This window comes from Crinia signifera, unplaced genomic scaffold (genome assembly GCF_055691185.1).
Source record: "Crinia signifera unplaced genomic scaffold, ASM5569118v1 HAP2_SCAFFOLD_741, whole genome shotgun sequence".
Classification (NCBI taxonomy): domain Eukaryota; kingdom Metazoa; phylum Chordata; class Amphibia; order Anura; family Myobatrachidae; genus Crinia; species Crinia signifera.
In genome coordinates this window covers 15220-31221 of record NW_028142645.1, presented here as the reverse complement: position 1 = coordinate 31221, position 16002 = coordinate 15220, and the positions used below count along the sequence as shown (strand labels likewise).

Genomic DNA, 16002 nt, shown 5'->3' with positions numbered 1-16002 from the left:
ATTATTGCAGCCGCAAGCAAATCAGCTCAATTTGGCCTACACCCGTGGCTAGCCTCCGCCATGGAAGGCCCAACACCTGTCTCCGCTCTTTTACACTCCAGCACCATAGTCGTGGCTGGCATTTTCCTCATAATTCGCCTCCACCCCGTTCTCGAACATAATCAAACAGCCCTTACCACCTGTCTTTGTCTAGGTGCAATCTCAACCGCATTCGCCGCTACATGTGCCCTCACCCAAAATGATATTAAAAAAATTGTGGCTTTTTCCACATCAAGCCAACTTGGTCTTATAATAGTAGCCATTGGCTTAAACTTTCCCTTCTTAGCATTTTTTCACATTTGCACCCACGCCTTCTTCAAAGCCATGCTATTCCTCTGCTCAGGCTCAATTATTCATAACCTTAATGACGAACAAGATATCCGTAAGATAGGCGGTCTACAAAACTCAATTCCTGTTACTATAACCTGTATCTCTATCGGCAGCTTAGCCCTTATGGGTACACCTTACTTAGCCGGCTTTTTCTCAAAGGACGCCATTATCGAAACCTTAAACTCCTCTATCACCAACGCCTGAGCAACCGCCCTCACTCTAATTGCCACATCATTCACAGCTGTCTACAGCCTACGTGTAATTTATTTTGCTTCCATGGGTAGCCCCCGACACCCAACCCTACCACCTTTTAATGAAAACAACAAACTTATCCTAAACCCTATTAAACGACTGGCCGTCGGCAGCGTCATTGCAGGGCTTGCGCTATTTAATTTTATACCCCCCCAAAATACCCCGATCCTATCTCTGCCGCCCTTAGCAAAATTTTCAGCCATCCTAGTTACACTCCTAGGCCTCCTAGTGGCCCTTGACGCAGCAAAAATATCCTGGACCAAGACCCCAAGTAAACATGCAATGAAGGCACTTGACACATCCTTCTACCCCTTCGTAACTCACCGACTTCTCCCCTCCGCAACCCTTAACATCAGCTCAAACACCACCACCCACTTAATCGACACCATTTGACTAGAAAAAATTGGCCCTAAAGGTTTAGCCAATATTCAACTGCCCGGCATTTATAAATCTCAAGATTTAAAACAAGGCTTGATTAAAGCCTATTTATCTATCTTCATTACCTCTGTCTTTTCCTGCTTAATCTTTATACAGCTCGTAAGACTCCACTATAATGGCCCCGAACAACTTCCAATACTACAAACAATGTTAACAACAAAGACCACCCAACACCTAACAATATTAAGCCCCCGCTAGAAAATAGAACTGATCCCCCCACTCAATCACTCATTAATACCCCCCCCTTGAGAGAATAGGCAGATGATTCCATCCCACCTACCCAGTATCAAATTCCTAAAAGAACTCCATAAAATAAGCCGTACATTAATACCCCTGAGCTACCTCACGCTTCCGGGTAAGGCTCGGCAACCAGCGCCGCTGAGTAAGCAAAAACTACTATTATTCCCCCTAAGTAAACTAAAAACAATACTAAAGACAAAAAAGATGCGCTACCCGCAAGAATCACACACCCAAAACCGGCAGCACCAACCAAGCCAAGTGCCGCATAAAAAGGAGACGGATTTGAAGCCACCCCTAGTAAACCCAAGACCAACCCTAACTCGTACAAATTCATTATTTCCGCTGGGGGTTTAACCCAGACTAACAACCTGAAAAACTGTTGTTGTAGTTCAACTACGAAAACTTAATGGCCCCACCTATTCGCAAATCCCACCCCCTTTTAAAAATTGTCAATGGCTCCTTCATTGACCTCCCCGCCCCAGTTAACCTATCCTCATGGTGAAACTTCGGGTCCTTACTAGGCATCTGCTTAATTACACAAATCGCTACAGGCCTCTTCTTAGCTATACACTACACCGCAGACACTTCCCTCGCCTTCTCCTCCGTCGCCCATATCTGCCGAGATGTTAACAACGGATGACTTTTACGCAATATTCATGCTAATGGAGCATCTTTCTTCTTTATTTGCATCTACTTCCACATCGGACGCGGAATGTACTACGGCTCTTTCCTGTTCAAAGAGACATGAAACATTGGGGTCATCCTTTTATTCCTCACTATAGCCACAGCCTTTGTAGGCTATGTTCTCCCATGGGGCCAAATATCCTTTTGAGGCGCTACTGTTATTACAAATTTACTCTCAGCCGCCCCATATGTTGGCACCGAACTAGTCCAGTGGATCTGAGGTGGGTTCTCAGTCGACAACGCCACCCTAACCCGGTTCTTCACCTTCCATTTTATCCTCCCATTTGCAATTGCAGGCGCTAGCATCATCCACCTCCTGTTCCTTCATCAGACAGGATCATCCAACCCCACAGGCTTGAATTCTGATCCGGACAAAATCCCCTTTCATTCTTATTACTCTTTTAAAGACATTTTCGGCTTTACTGTTATACTCACCCTTCTAACTGCCCTCTCAACATTCTCACCCAACTTGTTGGGCGACCCAGACAACTTTATCCCTGCTAACCCCCTGGTCACCCCACCCCACATTAAACCAGAGTGATATTTCCTATTTGCCTACGCCATTCTCCGATCAATTCCAAACAAGCTCGGAGGCGTCTTAGCTCTAGTCCTCTCAATCGCTATCCTGGTAATTCTGCCAATTATCCACACCTCTAAACAACGAAGTCTTATATTTCGTCCCCTTACCAAACTATTTTTTTGGTCATTTACTGCCAACGCCCTAGTCCTCACATGAATCGGGGGTCAGCCAGTAGAAGACCCGTTCATTATAATCGGCCAAGTCTCCTCCGCACTTTATTTTTTTATCTTTGTCCTTCTACTCCCAACTACGGGCCTTTTAGAAAACAAACTCCTTAATAGTTAACCCTGGCAGTTGTCAGAACCGCCATAACCCAACAATATTCCCACGCCCACTAATTTTTACTCTATGTACATCGTGCATTAATTTGTTAGCCCCATGCATATAAGAACAACTATATATGAATGCTTGTTTATTATGCATACTATGTATAATAGTGCATTCATCTATTTGCCACATGCATATAAGATCAACTATATAAGTCATGTAATTTCCCCATACTATGTATAATTGTACATTCATTTACTGTAATCATGCATATAAGATCAACTAACTATTCGTGATAAACAAATGAAGACACGTCATATTTAAGAAAATCCCAAGCATATACATCGTGTCGAGACATAATAATTAAATAACCTAATTTGCCCAAGACACAGGATGCTAGTGTATCACAGTAGAATAACTCAACTAATGTAGAGTAACAGCCTAGAAAGAACCATTTATTATACATGAATTAAAGACCTAACAGAAGTCGAACCTGTTGTCGTCTTTAAGTACACGAATAATCCCGATAAAATTCCTGGGAATTCCACATTCTACGTAACCTCACTAACAAAGAAATTGTCAGTACACTGACAAAGAAATTCAGCATGAATTTACCCGTCCAACAGCTAACCTTAATCCTCATGGCAGTCAGTACACTCGAACAATCTTACAAGGAGGCCCCGGTGGTTTAGACGCTAGGTTACTCTTGTCTGTCTGTGACCAAGAAATAAGAGTGGCCCCCCTCACTTTTCAAGTGGGATCTGGTGGCACGGAATCTATGGACATAACTTCGGCGACACAGAACTTGCTCTTTAAAAGGCTTAAGTGGCCTATGTGCTCAGGCCTCCACGGACCTTGGTATGAACCCTGGTGACCGTAAATACATTCACTTTTTTTTTGGGGGAGGTCGTTCACCAACATCCCAGAGTGGAAGAATGGCACATTATCCGGGTTGGTCATATGGTGCAAGCTATTCGGGGGACCCCATCCTTGTAAGTTGAACGTGCCTATGAATGCTCGACGGACATATCACCCTTGTCCCTCTTCATCCACTACTCTACCCTTTTCCCCCGGGGTCCTCCACCGTAAATTTTTTCTAAAATCAGGAATTTTGCCGCTAAACCCCCCCTACCCCCCCATAGTGACGCTTTCACGACTTTTTCTCCTGTTAAACCCCTAAACCAGAAGAGTCGATAAGCCACCACTATGGGTTGCAAAATTTCCTTCCCATCCCCCCCCAACCTTAAACCTAGCCCATCTTAATCCCCCCCCCGGCCGTCTAAAGCCGTCTCGAGGCCCTCAAGATCCCCCAACCTTAAACCTAGCCCATCTTAATCCCCCTCGGCCCCGATCGTCTAAAGCCGTCTCGAGGCCCTCAAGATCCCCCAACCTTAAACCTAGCCCATCTTAATCCCCCTCGGCCCCGATCGTCTAAAGCCGTCTCGAGGCCCTCAAGATCCCCCAACCTTAAACCTAGCCCATCTTAATCCCCCCCGGCCCCGATCGTCTAAAGCCGTCTCGAGGCCCTCAAGATCCCCCAACCTAGCCCATCTTAATCCCCCCCGGCCCCGATCGTCTAAAGCCGTCTCGAGGCCCTCAAGATCCCCCAACCTTAAACCTAGCCCATCTTAACCCCCCCGGCCCCGATCGTCTAAAGCCGTCTCGAGGCCCTCAAGATCCCCCAACCTTAAACCTAGCCCATCTTAACCCCCCCCGGCCCCGATCGTCTAAAGCCGTCTCGAGGCCCTCAAGATCCCCCAACCTTAAACCTAGCCCATCTTAACCCCCCCCCGGCCCCGATCGTCTAAAGCCGTCTCGAGGCCCACTAAACTTAAAGCCTGGGATACATTATAAATATACTCCCTTTTAATAAAGGGGGGCCTCGGTTACCGTAAGCCTTTACTAGGCCCTAGAGGGGCCCACTAAACTTAAAGCCTGGGATACATTATAAATGTACTCCCTTTTAATAAAGGGGCCCCGGTTACCGTAAGCCTTTACTAGGCCCACTAAACTTTAAGGCCTGGGATACATTATAAATATATCCCTCCCAACATCTAATAAAGGGGCCTTGTCCGGGCCTCGGTTACCGTGAGCCTTCACTAGGCCCTAAAGAGGCCCACTAAACTTTAAGGTCTGGAACACATTATAAATATATCCCTCCCAGCATCTAATAAAGGGGCCTTGTCCGGGCCTCGGTTACCGTAAGCCTTTACTAGGCCCTAAAGAGGCCCACTAAACTTTAAGGCCTGGGATACATTATAAATGCATCCCCTTTTAATAAAGGGGCCTCGGTTACCGTAAGCCTTTACTAGGCCCTAAAGAGGCCCACTAAACTTTAAGGTCTGGGACACATTATAAATATATCCCCCCCAGCATCTAATAAAGGGGCCTTGTCCGGGCCTCGGTTACCGTAAGCCTTTACTAGGCCCTAAAGAGGCCCACTAAACTTTAAGGTCTGGGACACATTATAAATATATCCCCCCCCAGCATCTAATAAAGGGGCCTTGTCCGGGCCTCGGTTACCGTAAGCCTTTACTAGGCCCTAAAGAGGCCCACTAAACTTTAAGGTCTGGGACACATTATAAATATATCCCCCCCCCAGCATCTAATAAAGGGGCCTTGTCCGGGCCTCGGTTACCGTAAGCCTTTACTAGGCCCTAAAGAGGCCCACTAAACTTTAAGGTCTGGGACACATTATAAATATATCCCCCCCCAGCATCTAATAAAGGGGCCTTGTCCGGGCCTCGGTTACCGTAAGCCTTTACTAGGCCCTAAAGAGGCCCACTAAACTTTAAGGCCTGGGATACATTATAAATGCATCCCCTTTTAATAAAGGGGCCTCGGTTACCGTAAGCCTTTACTAGGCCCTAAAGAGGCCCACTAAACTTTAAGGTCTGGGACACATTATAAATATATCCCTCCCAGCATCTAATAAAAGGGTCTTGTCCGGGCCTCGGTTACCGTGAGCCTTCACTAGGCCCTAAAGAGGCCCACTAAACTTTAAGGCCTGGGACACATTATAAATATATCCCTCCCAGCATCTAATAAAGAGGTCTTGTCCGGGCCCGGTTACCGTGAGCCTTCACTAGGCCCTAAAGAGGCCCACTAAACTTTAAGGCCTGGGACACATTATAAATATATCCCTCCCAGCATCTAATAAAGAGGTCTTGTCCGGGCCCGGTTACCGTGAGCCTTCACTAGGCCCTAAAGAGGCCCACTAAACTTTAAGGTCTGGGACACATTATAAATATATCCCTCCCAGCATCTAATAAAGGGGTCTTGTCCGGGCCTCGGTTACCGTAAGCCTTTACTAGGCCCTAAAGAGGCCCACTAAACTTTAAGGTCTGGGACACATTATAAATATATCCCTCCCAGCATCTAATAAAGGGGCCTTGTCCGGGCCTCGGTTACCGTGAGCCTTCACTAGGCCCTAAAGAGGCCCACTAAACTTTAAGGCCTGGGACACATTATAAATATATCCCTCCCAGCATCTAATAAAGAGGTCTTGTCCGGGCCCGGTTACCGTGAGCCTTCACTAGGCCCTAAAGAGGCCCACTAAACTTTAAGGCCTGGGACACATTATAAATATATCCCTCCCAGCATCTAATAAAGAGGTCTTGTCCGGGCCCGGTTACCGTGAGCCTTCACTAGGCCCTAAAGAGGCCCACTAAACTTTAAGGTCTGGGACACATTATAAATATATCCCTCCCAGCATCTAATAAAGGGGTCTTGTCCGGGCCTCGGTTACCGTAAGCCTTTACTAGGCCCTAAAGAGGCCCACTAAACTTTAAGGTCTGGGACACATTATAAATATATCCCTCCCAGCATCTAATAAAGGGGTCTTGTCCGGGCCTCGGTTACCGTGAGCCTTCACTAGGCCCTAAAGAGGCCCACTAAACTTTAAGGTCTGGAACACATTATAAATATATCCCTCCCAGCATCTAATAAAGGGGCCTTGTCCGGGCCTCGGTTACCGTAAGCCTTTACGAGGCCCACTAAACTTTAAGGCCTGGGATACATTATAAATGCATCCCCTTTTAATAAAGGGGCCTCGGTTACCGTAAGCCTTTACTAGGCCCTAAAGAGGCCCACTAAACTTTAAGGTCTGGGACACATTATAAATATATCCCCCCAGCATCTAATAAAGGGGCCTTGTCCGGGCCTCGGTTACCGTAAGCCTTTACTAGGCCCTAAAGAGGCCCACTAAACTTAAAGCCTTAAGTACATTATAAATATATCCCCCCCAACATCTAATAAAGAGCCCCTGCAAGGCCTTACACCCAACTAGATAAACCACCCACCGCTTTTAAAGGAAAACAGTTATCCCCTGGTCTTAGGCTCCAGTATTCTTGGCGCAAATCCAAGTGAAAGCTGCCCCGGTAGCTTAAACCCAAAGCACTGGTCTTGTAAACCAGAGATTGAGAACTAAAATTCTCCCGGGGCTTCAGGACGAGGGGAATTAAACCCCCACAACTGACCCCCAAAGCCAGCATTCTATTTAAATTACATCCTGATTTAATGAGGCAGTTGTCAGAACCGCCATAACCCAACAATATTCCCACGCCCACTAATTTTTACTCTATGTACATCGTGCATTAATTTGTTAGCCCCATGCATATAAGAACAACTATATATGAATGCTTGTTTATTATGCATACTATGTATAATAGTGCATTCATCTATTTGCCACATGCATATAAGATCAACTATATAAGTCATGTAATTTCCCCATACTATGTATAATTGTACATTCATTTACTGTAATCATGCATATAAGATCAACTAACTATTCGTGATAAACAAATGAAGACACGTCATATTTAAGAAAATCCCAAGCATATACATCGTGTCGAGACATAATAATTAAATAACCTAATTTGCCCAAGACACAGGATGCTAGTGTATCACAGTAGAATAACTCAACTAATGTAGAGTAACAGCCTAGAAAGAACCATTTATTATACATGAATTAAAGACCTAACAGAAGTCGAACCTGTTGTCGTCTTTAAGTACACGAATAATCCCGATAAAATTCCTGGGAATTCCACATTCTACGTAACCTCACTAACAAAGAAATTGTCAGTACACTGACAAAGAAATTCAGCATGAATTTACCCGTCCAACAGCTAACCTTAATCCTCATGGCAGTCAGTACACTCGAACAATCTTACAAGGAGGCCCCGGTGGTTTAGACGCTAGGTTACTCTTGTCTGTCTGTGACCAAGAAATAAGAGTGGCCCCCCTCACTTTTCAAGTGGGATCTGGTGGCACGGAATCTATGGACATAACTTCGGCGACACAGAACTTGCTCTTTAAAAGGCTTAAGTGGCCTATGTGCTCAGGCCTCCACGGACCTTGGTATGAACCCTGGTGACCGTAAATACATTCACTTTTTTTTTGGGGGAGGTCGTTCACCAACATCCCAGAGTGGAAGAATGGCACATTATCCGGGTTGGTCATATGGTGCAAGCTATTCGGGGGACCCCATCCTTGTAAGTTGAACGTGCCTATGAATGCTCGACGGACATATCACCCTTGTCCCTCTTCATCCACTACTCTACCCTTTTCCCCCGGGGTCCTCCACCGTAAATTTTTTCTAAAATCAGGAATTTTGCCGCTAAACCCCCCCTACCCCCCCATAGTGACGCTTTCACGACTTTTTCTCCTGTTAAACCCCTAAACCAGAAGAGTCGATAAGCCACCACTATGGGTTGCAAAATTTCCTTCCCATCCCCCCCCCTAAAAATCCAAACCACTACCAAACCACAAGCAACTTGAGTCACCTAAACCCCCACGGGGCCCACAAACCCCAACCAGACACCAAATATACCGTTTGAGGGCACATCTTATAAACACCTCAGCCCCTAAAGTCATTGCAAGCCCCTAAAGAGGCCCACTAAACTTTAAATGTACATATAGTATATATACATCTGTATTAAGGTATTTAATAAAGCAGCCTTGTGAGGGCCTCAACTCCCTAAAGTCATTGCAAGCCCCTAAAGAGGCCCACTAAACTTTAAATGTACATATAGTATATATACATCTGTATTAAGGTATTTAATAAAGCAGCCTTGTGAGGGCCTCAACTCCCTAAAGTCATTGCAAGCCCCTAAAGAGGCCCACTAAACTTTAAATGTACATATAGTATATATACATCTGTATTAAGGTATTTAATAAAGCAGCCTTGTGAGGGCCTCAACTCCCTAAAGTCATTGCAAGCCCCTAAAGAGGCCCACTAAACTTTAAATGTACATATAGTATATATACATCTGTATTAAGGTATTTAATAAAGCAGCCTTGTGAGGGCCTCAACTCCCTAAAGTCATTGCAAGCCCCTAAAGAGGCCCACTAAACTTTAAATGTGCATATAGTATATATACATCTGTATTAAGGTATTTAATAAAGCAGCCTTATGAGGGCCTCAACCCCCTAAAGTCATTGCAAGCCCCTAAAGAGGCCCACTAAACTTTAAATGTACATATAGTATATATACATCTGTATTAAGGTATTTAATAAAGCAGCCTTGTGAGGGCCTCAACTCCCTAAAGTCATTGCAAGCCCCTAAAGAGGCCCACTAAACTTTAAATGTACATATAGTATATATACATCTGTATTAAGGTATTTAATAAAGCAGCCTTGTGAGGGCCTCAACTCCCTAAAGTCATTGCAAGCCCCTAAAGAGGCCCACTAAACTTTAAATGTGCATATAGTATATATACATCTGTATTAAGGTATTTAATAAAGCAGCCTTGTGAGGGCCTCAACTCCCTAAAGTCATTGCAAGCCCCTAAAGAGGCCCACTAAACTTTAAATGTGCATATAGTATATATACATCTGTATTAAGGTATTTAATAAAGCAGCCTTGTGAGGGCCTCAACTCCCTAAAGTCATTGCAAGCCCCTAAAGAGGCCCACTAAACTTTAAATGTACATATAGTATATATACATCTGTATTAAGGTATTTAATAAAGCAGCCTTGTGAGGGCCTCAACTCCCTAAAGTCATTGCAAGCCCCTAAAGAGGCCCACTAAACTTTAAATGTGCATATAGTATATATACATCTGTATTAAGGTATTTAATAAAGCAGCCTTATGAGGGCCTCAACCCCCTAAAGTCATTGCAAGCCCCTAAAGAGGCCCACTAAACTTTAAATGTACATATAGTATATATACATCTGTATTAAGGTATTTAATAAAGCAGCCTTGTGAGGGCCTCAACTCCCTAAAGTCATTGCAAGCCCCTAAAGAGGCCCACTAAACTTTAAATGTACATATAGTATATATACATCTGTATTAAGGTATTTAATAAAGCAGCCTTGTGAGGGCCTCAACTCCCTAAAGTCATTGCAAGCCCCTAAAGAGGCCCACTAAACTTTAAATGTACATATAGTATATATACATCTGTATTAAGGTATTTAATAAAGCAGCCTTGTGAGGGCCTCAACTCCCTAAAGTCATTGCAAGCCCCTAAAGAGGCCCACTAAACTTTAAATGTACATATAGTATATATACATCTGTATTAAGGTATTTAATAAAGCAGCCTTGTGAGGACCTCAAGTCATTGTAAAAACCTCTGCCCAAATAGCTTATATAAAGCATAGCACTGAAAATGCTAAGATGAACCCTAAAAAGTTCTTTAGGCACACAGGCTTGGTCCTAACCTTTTTATTGGGTACTACTAAACTTACACATGCAAGTCTCCGCACCCCGGTGAGAACGCCCTTTTCATCCTTATGGACATAGGAGCCGGTATCAGGCACATTAACACGCCCAAGACACCTAGCTTTGCCACACCCACAACGGGTACTCAGCAGTGATTAACATTAAAAATTAGCGCCAGCTAGACTTAGTTATAGTAAACAGGGCCGGCAAACCTGGTGCCAGCCGCCGCGGCTATACCACGGGGCCCAACTCAATAAACATCGGCGTAAAGCGTGATTAAAGCAATACCTACATTAGAGTTAAACCACGGCTAGGCTGTGATAAGTCTGCCCCCTGGAAACCCTGAAACGAAAGTTACTCTAACCCTAACCACTTGAACTCACGACAGCTAAGACACAAACTGAGATTAGATACCTCACTATGCTCAGCCGTAAACCTTTCACTTACACCCCACCTCGCCCGGGCACTACGAGCCCAAACTTAAAACCCAAAGGACTTGACGGTGCCCCATATCCACCTAGAGGAGCCTGTCCTATAATCGATGATCCCCGTTTAACCTCACCACTTCTAGCCTACCAGCCTGTATACCTCCGTCGTCAGCTCACCGCATGAGCGCACCACAGTGAGCACAATGGAACCCTCCAAAACGTCAGGTCAAGGTGCAGCAAATGAAGTGGCCAGAGATGGGCTACATTTTCTTATACAGAAAACCACGGAAGACTTTTATGAAATCCCGTCAGAAGGCGGATTTAGCAGTAAAGCAGAAACCAGAGAGTTCTCTTTAACAAGGCACAGGGGCATGTACACACCGCCCGTCGCCCTCTTCAATAATACACACAAAGTTAATTACCCAATACAGATAAAAAGAAGAGGTAAGTCGTAACATGGTAAGCATACCGGAAGGTGTGCTTGGAACAAAGCATAGTTTATACAAAACCCCTTGCTTACACCAAGAAATCACCTGTGAAACCCGGGTTGCTTTGAGCCTAAATTTTAGCCCTAATTTTTCTTATGATACCCCCACACTAAACCACCGCCACTAAAACATTCTAACAATCTAGTACAGGCGATCGAAAAACTTCTAAGAGCTATAAATAGTACTGCAAAGGAACAATGAAATAGAAATGAAAGAACATTAAAGCCTCACACAGTAGAGACTCCCCCTCGTACCTTTTGCATCATGATCTAGCAAGTCCAAGCAAGCAAAGAGAACTATAGTCTGCCCCCCCGAAACTAAGTGAGCTACTCCAAGGCAACTGATAGAGTTAACCCGTCTCTGTGGCAAAAGAGTGGGAAGACCTTCGAGTAGAGGTGATAAACCTATCGAACTTAGTGATAGCTGGTTACTCAAAAAACGGATGTAAGTCCAACCTTAAGCCAAAACAACATAATCTAGTACCCTTTATGCTTAAGAGCCAATCAAATAAGGTACAGCTTATTTGATATAGGATACAGCCTCAACCCCCGGGTAATACACCACCCAACCCGTGACAAAGTGGGCCTAAAAGCAGCCACCTTTTAAATGGCGTCAAAGCCTAATCACAAAATATCTTTAATCCCGTATACCACGTAAAACCCACACCTTCTATTGAGTGATCTTATAACAATATAAGAAACACTATGCTAAAATCAGTAACATGAGGAAACCCCCTCTCTCCCGTGCAAGTGTAAATCAAAATGGACCCACCACTGATAATTAACATCCCTGTTACTAAGACAGCAACATAACAAGAAAACCCTGCCCAATACAATGTTAACCTAACACAAGAGCACTACAAGAAAGATTAAAAGAAGCGGAAGGAACTCGGCAAAAACCAACCTCGCCTGTTTACCAAAAACATCGCCTCTTGAAAATATAAGAGGTCCAGCCTGCCCAGTGACTCTGTTCAACGGCCGCGGTATTCTGACCGTGCGAAGGTAGCGTAATCACTTGTTCTTTAAATAAGGACTAGTATGAAAGGCACCACGAGGGTTGCACTGTCTCCCGCTTCCAATCAGTGAAATTAATCTTCCCGTGAAGAAGCGGGAATAAACATATAAGACGAGAAGACCCCATGGAGCTTAAAACAAAAGGCACATGCAAACCTAGAGTCAAGCATCCTGTCCCCAAGTTTTCGGTTGGGGCGACCACGGAGTATAATACAACCTCCACGCTGAATGATTTCCCATCTTAGCCAAAATTTACAACTTTAAGCATCAGCACCCTGACTTCCATTGACCCAATACAATTGATCAACGAACCAATGTTACCCTGGGGATAACAGCGCAATCTACCTAAAGAGCCCCTATCGACAGGTGGGTTTACGACCTCGATGTTGGATCAGGGTACCCCAGTGGTGCAGCAGCTACTAACGGTTCGTTTGTTCAACGATTAAAACCCTACGTGATCTGAGTTCAGACCGGAGTAATCCAGGTCAGTTTCTATCTATAAAGAGTTCATTTTAGTACGAAAGGACCAAATGAACACGGCCAATACTTCTAGCAAGCCGTAGCCCTAATTTATGACCCTCACTCAATCTAAACCCAGCCTCTCAACCACCCCAAAATAAGGAATAGTTACCGCAGCACAACCAGGCCATGCACAAGACCTAAACCCTTGCAATTGGGGGTTCAAATCCCCCCGCTAACTCCCTTGAACCCCTTCATTTTTTCCACCATTCTATATATTGCCCCAATTCTATTAGCAGTTGCCTTCCTCACTTTAATTGAACGAAAAGTTCTAGGTTACATACAACACCGCAAAGGCCCAAATATTGTAGGCCCACTGGGCCTCCTCCAGCCAATTGCAGATGGGTTAAAACTTTTTATTAAAGAACCCGTTCGCCCCTCTTCTGCTTCTCAAATCCTATTTCTCCTAGCCCCAACCCTTGCCTTAGTAACTGCCATAATCATTTGAATACCTCTACCCATGCTACTACCTCTGTCTAACATCAACCTAGGCGTTTTATTTATCCTTGCCCTCTCCAGCCTCACTGTATACTCTATTCTGGGCTCCGGGTGGGCCTCAAATTCCAAATACGCCTTGATTGGCGCCCTCCGAGCAGTAGCCCAATCTATTTCATATGAAGTCACCCTGGCCCTCATTCTCCTATGCGCAGTCCTTCTCTCCGGCACCTTCACCCTTCCAAATTTCAACACTGCCCAACGATTCCTATGACTACTACTCCCTGCCTGACCCCTCGCCGCCATATGATTTGTTTCATCACTCGCCGAAACCAACCGAGCACCTTTTGATCTTACGGAGGGGGAGTCAGAACTAGTCTCCGGTTTTAATGTAGAGTATGCCGCGGGCCCTTTTGCTTTATTTTTTCTTGCTGAGTACGCCAATATTCTTATAATAAATACCCTCTCAGCTTTAATTTTTTTCGGGTCAAATACCACCCCGATTGCCCTTATAATCAAAGCTTCTATCCTCTCTATAGTCTTCCTGTGAATTCGAGCATCATACCCACGATTTCGATATGACCAGCTAATGCACCTAGTGTGAAAAAAATTTCTTCCCCTAACCCTTGCCCTTCTTATTTGACACGTCTCACTCCCAATTACCCTTATTTTTATTCCCCCCGCCACATAAACGGAAATATGCCTGAAAGCAAAGGACCTCCTTGATAAGGAGGCACACAGGGGTTCAAACCCCCTTATTTCCTTAGAAAGGTAGGAATCGAACCTACACCTGGGAGATCAAAACCCCCCGCAATTCCATTTTACCACTTTCTAGTAAAGTCAGCTAAAAAAGCTTTCGGGCCCATACCCCGAACATGTTGGTTAAAATCCCTCCTCTGCTAATTAACCCCCACGCCCAATTTGTAATTATCATCAGCCTTGCTGCTGGAACTGTTACAACCCTATTAAGCAATCACTGAATATTAGCCTGAGTGGGTTTAGAAATTAATACACTAGCCATTATTCCCCTAATAACAAAAATTCCCCACCCACGAGCTATTGAAGCAGCCACTAAATACTTTCTTATTCAAGCCGCTGCCTCAGCCACAGTCCTCTTCTCTAGTACAACAAACGCCTGATTTACAGGAGAGTGGGCAATCAACAACCTATCACACCCTTTAGCAACAACCACAATAACTATTGCCCTAGCAATAAAAATTGGCCTAGCCCCCCTCCACATGTGACTCCCAGAAGTCCTCCAAGGCCTGACCCTGCAAACGGGCTTAATCCTCTCAACATGACAAAAACTAGCCCCAATAGCCCTCCTTCTTCAAATTTCTAATAACACCAACCTAACCCTCCTAATAATTGGCGGCATTCTTTCTACTATCCTTGGCGGTTGGGGGGGCATTAACCAAACTCAGTTACGCAAAATCATAGCCTTTTCATCAATCGCCCATATCGGCTGAATAATCTCCGTAATAAAATTCGCACCCAACCTCTCCCTTTTTAACCTGTGAATTTACCTAATCATAACTACCACTATATTTCTTATTCTAATTTCACTAGCTTCAAAAAAAATTACAGACCTATCTTCAGCTTGACCAAAGACCCCAACCTTAACCGCCCTACTAATACTATCCCTATTGTCACTAAGCGGCCTACCACCCCTCTCAGGTTTCATGCCAAAATGATTAATTGCCCAAGAACTAGTAAAACAAAATCTAACAGCATTCGCTACAATTATTCTCCTCTCCACCCTCCTTAGCCTCTTTTTTTACTTACGTCTAGCGTACATTACAGCCCTCACCCTAGCCCCAAACTCTTCCTCATCCACCGCATCTTGACCACACTTAAACTTTACACCAGCAGCCCCCTTAATTTCCCTCACCCTCATTCTCCTCCCCCTTACCCCCACGCTGCTACTAATAATTTAGAAACTTAGGCTAAGTAGACCAGGGGCCTTCAAAGTCCCCAGCAGGGGTTAGAATCCTCTAGTTTCTGTAAGACTTGCAGGATTTTACCCTACATCAACTGAATGCAACTCAGATACTTTAATTAAGATAAAGTCTTCTAGAATGACGGGCCTTGATCCCGTAATAAATTAGTTAACAGCTAAGCACTCTATCCAGCGAGCTTCATTCTACTTCTCCCGCTGTTGGGAAAAAAGCGGGAGAAGCCCCGGCAGAACTTAGTCTGCTTCTTGGGGTTTGCAACCCCACGTGTAACACCCCAGAGCCTGGTAAAAAGAGGGTTTGAACCTCTGTCGTTGGGGCTACAACCCACCGCCTGTCGCTCGGCCATTTTACCTGTGATAACCCGATGATTGTTTTCAACTAACCATAAAGACATTGGTACCCTGTACCTCGTGTTCGGTGCTTGAGCCGGCATGGTCGGCACTGCCCTGAGTCTTCTTATTCGGGCTGAACTGAGTCAGCCCGGCTCCCTTCTTGGTGATGATCAAATTTATAACGTAATTGTCACCGCCCACGCCTTTGTAATGATTTTTTTCATAGTAATGCCTGTTATAATTGGCGGATTCGGGAATTGACTGGTGCCCTTAATGATTGGAGCCCCTGATATGGCTTTCCCGCGAATAAATAATATAAGCTTTTGACTTCTTCCCCCC

General features: G+C 44.7%; 1 non-coding gene across 1 annotated transcript; it reads left to right on the top strand.

The window, feature by feature from the left end:
- Window positions 1-10471: 10471 nt before the first annotated feature.
- LOC146056221 (18S ribosomal RNA) lies at window positions 10472-11410 on the top strand. Its single transcript, XR_014469060.1, has one exon. It is a non-coding gene; the product is annotated as an 18S ribosomal RNA (ribosomal RNA).
- The last annotated feature ends 4592 nt before the right edge of the window (window positions 11411-16002 follow it).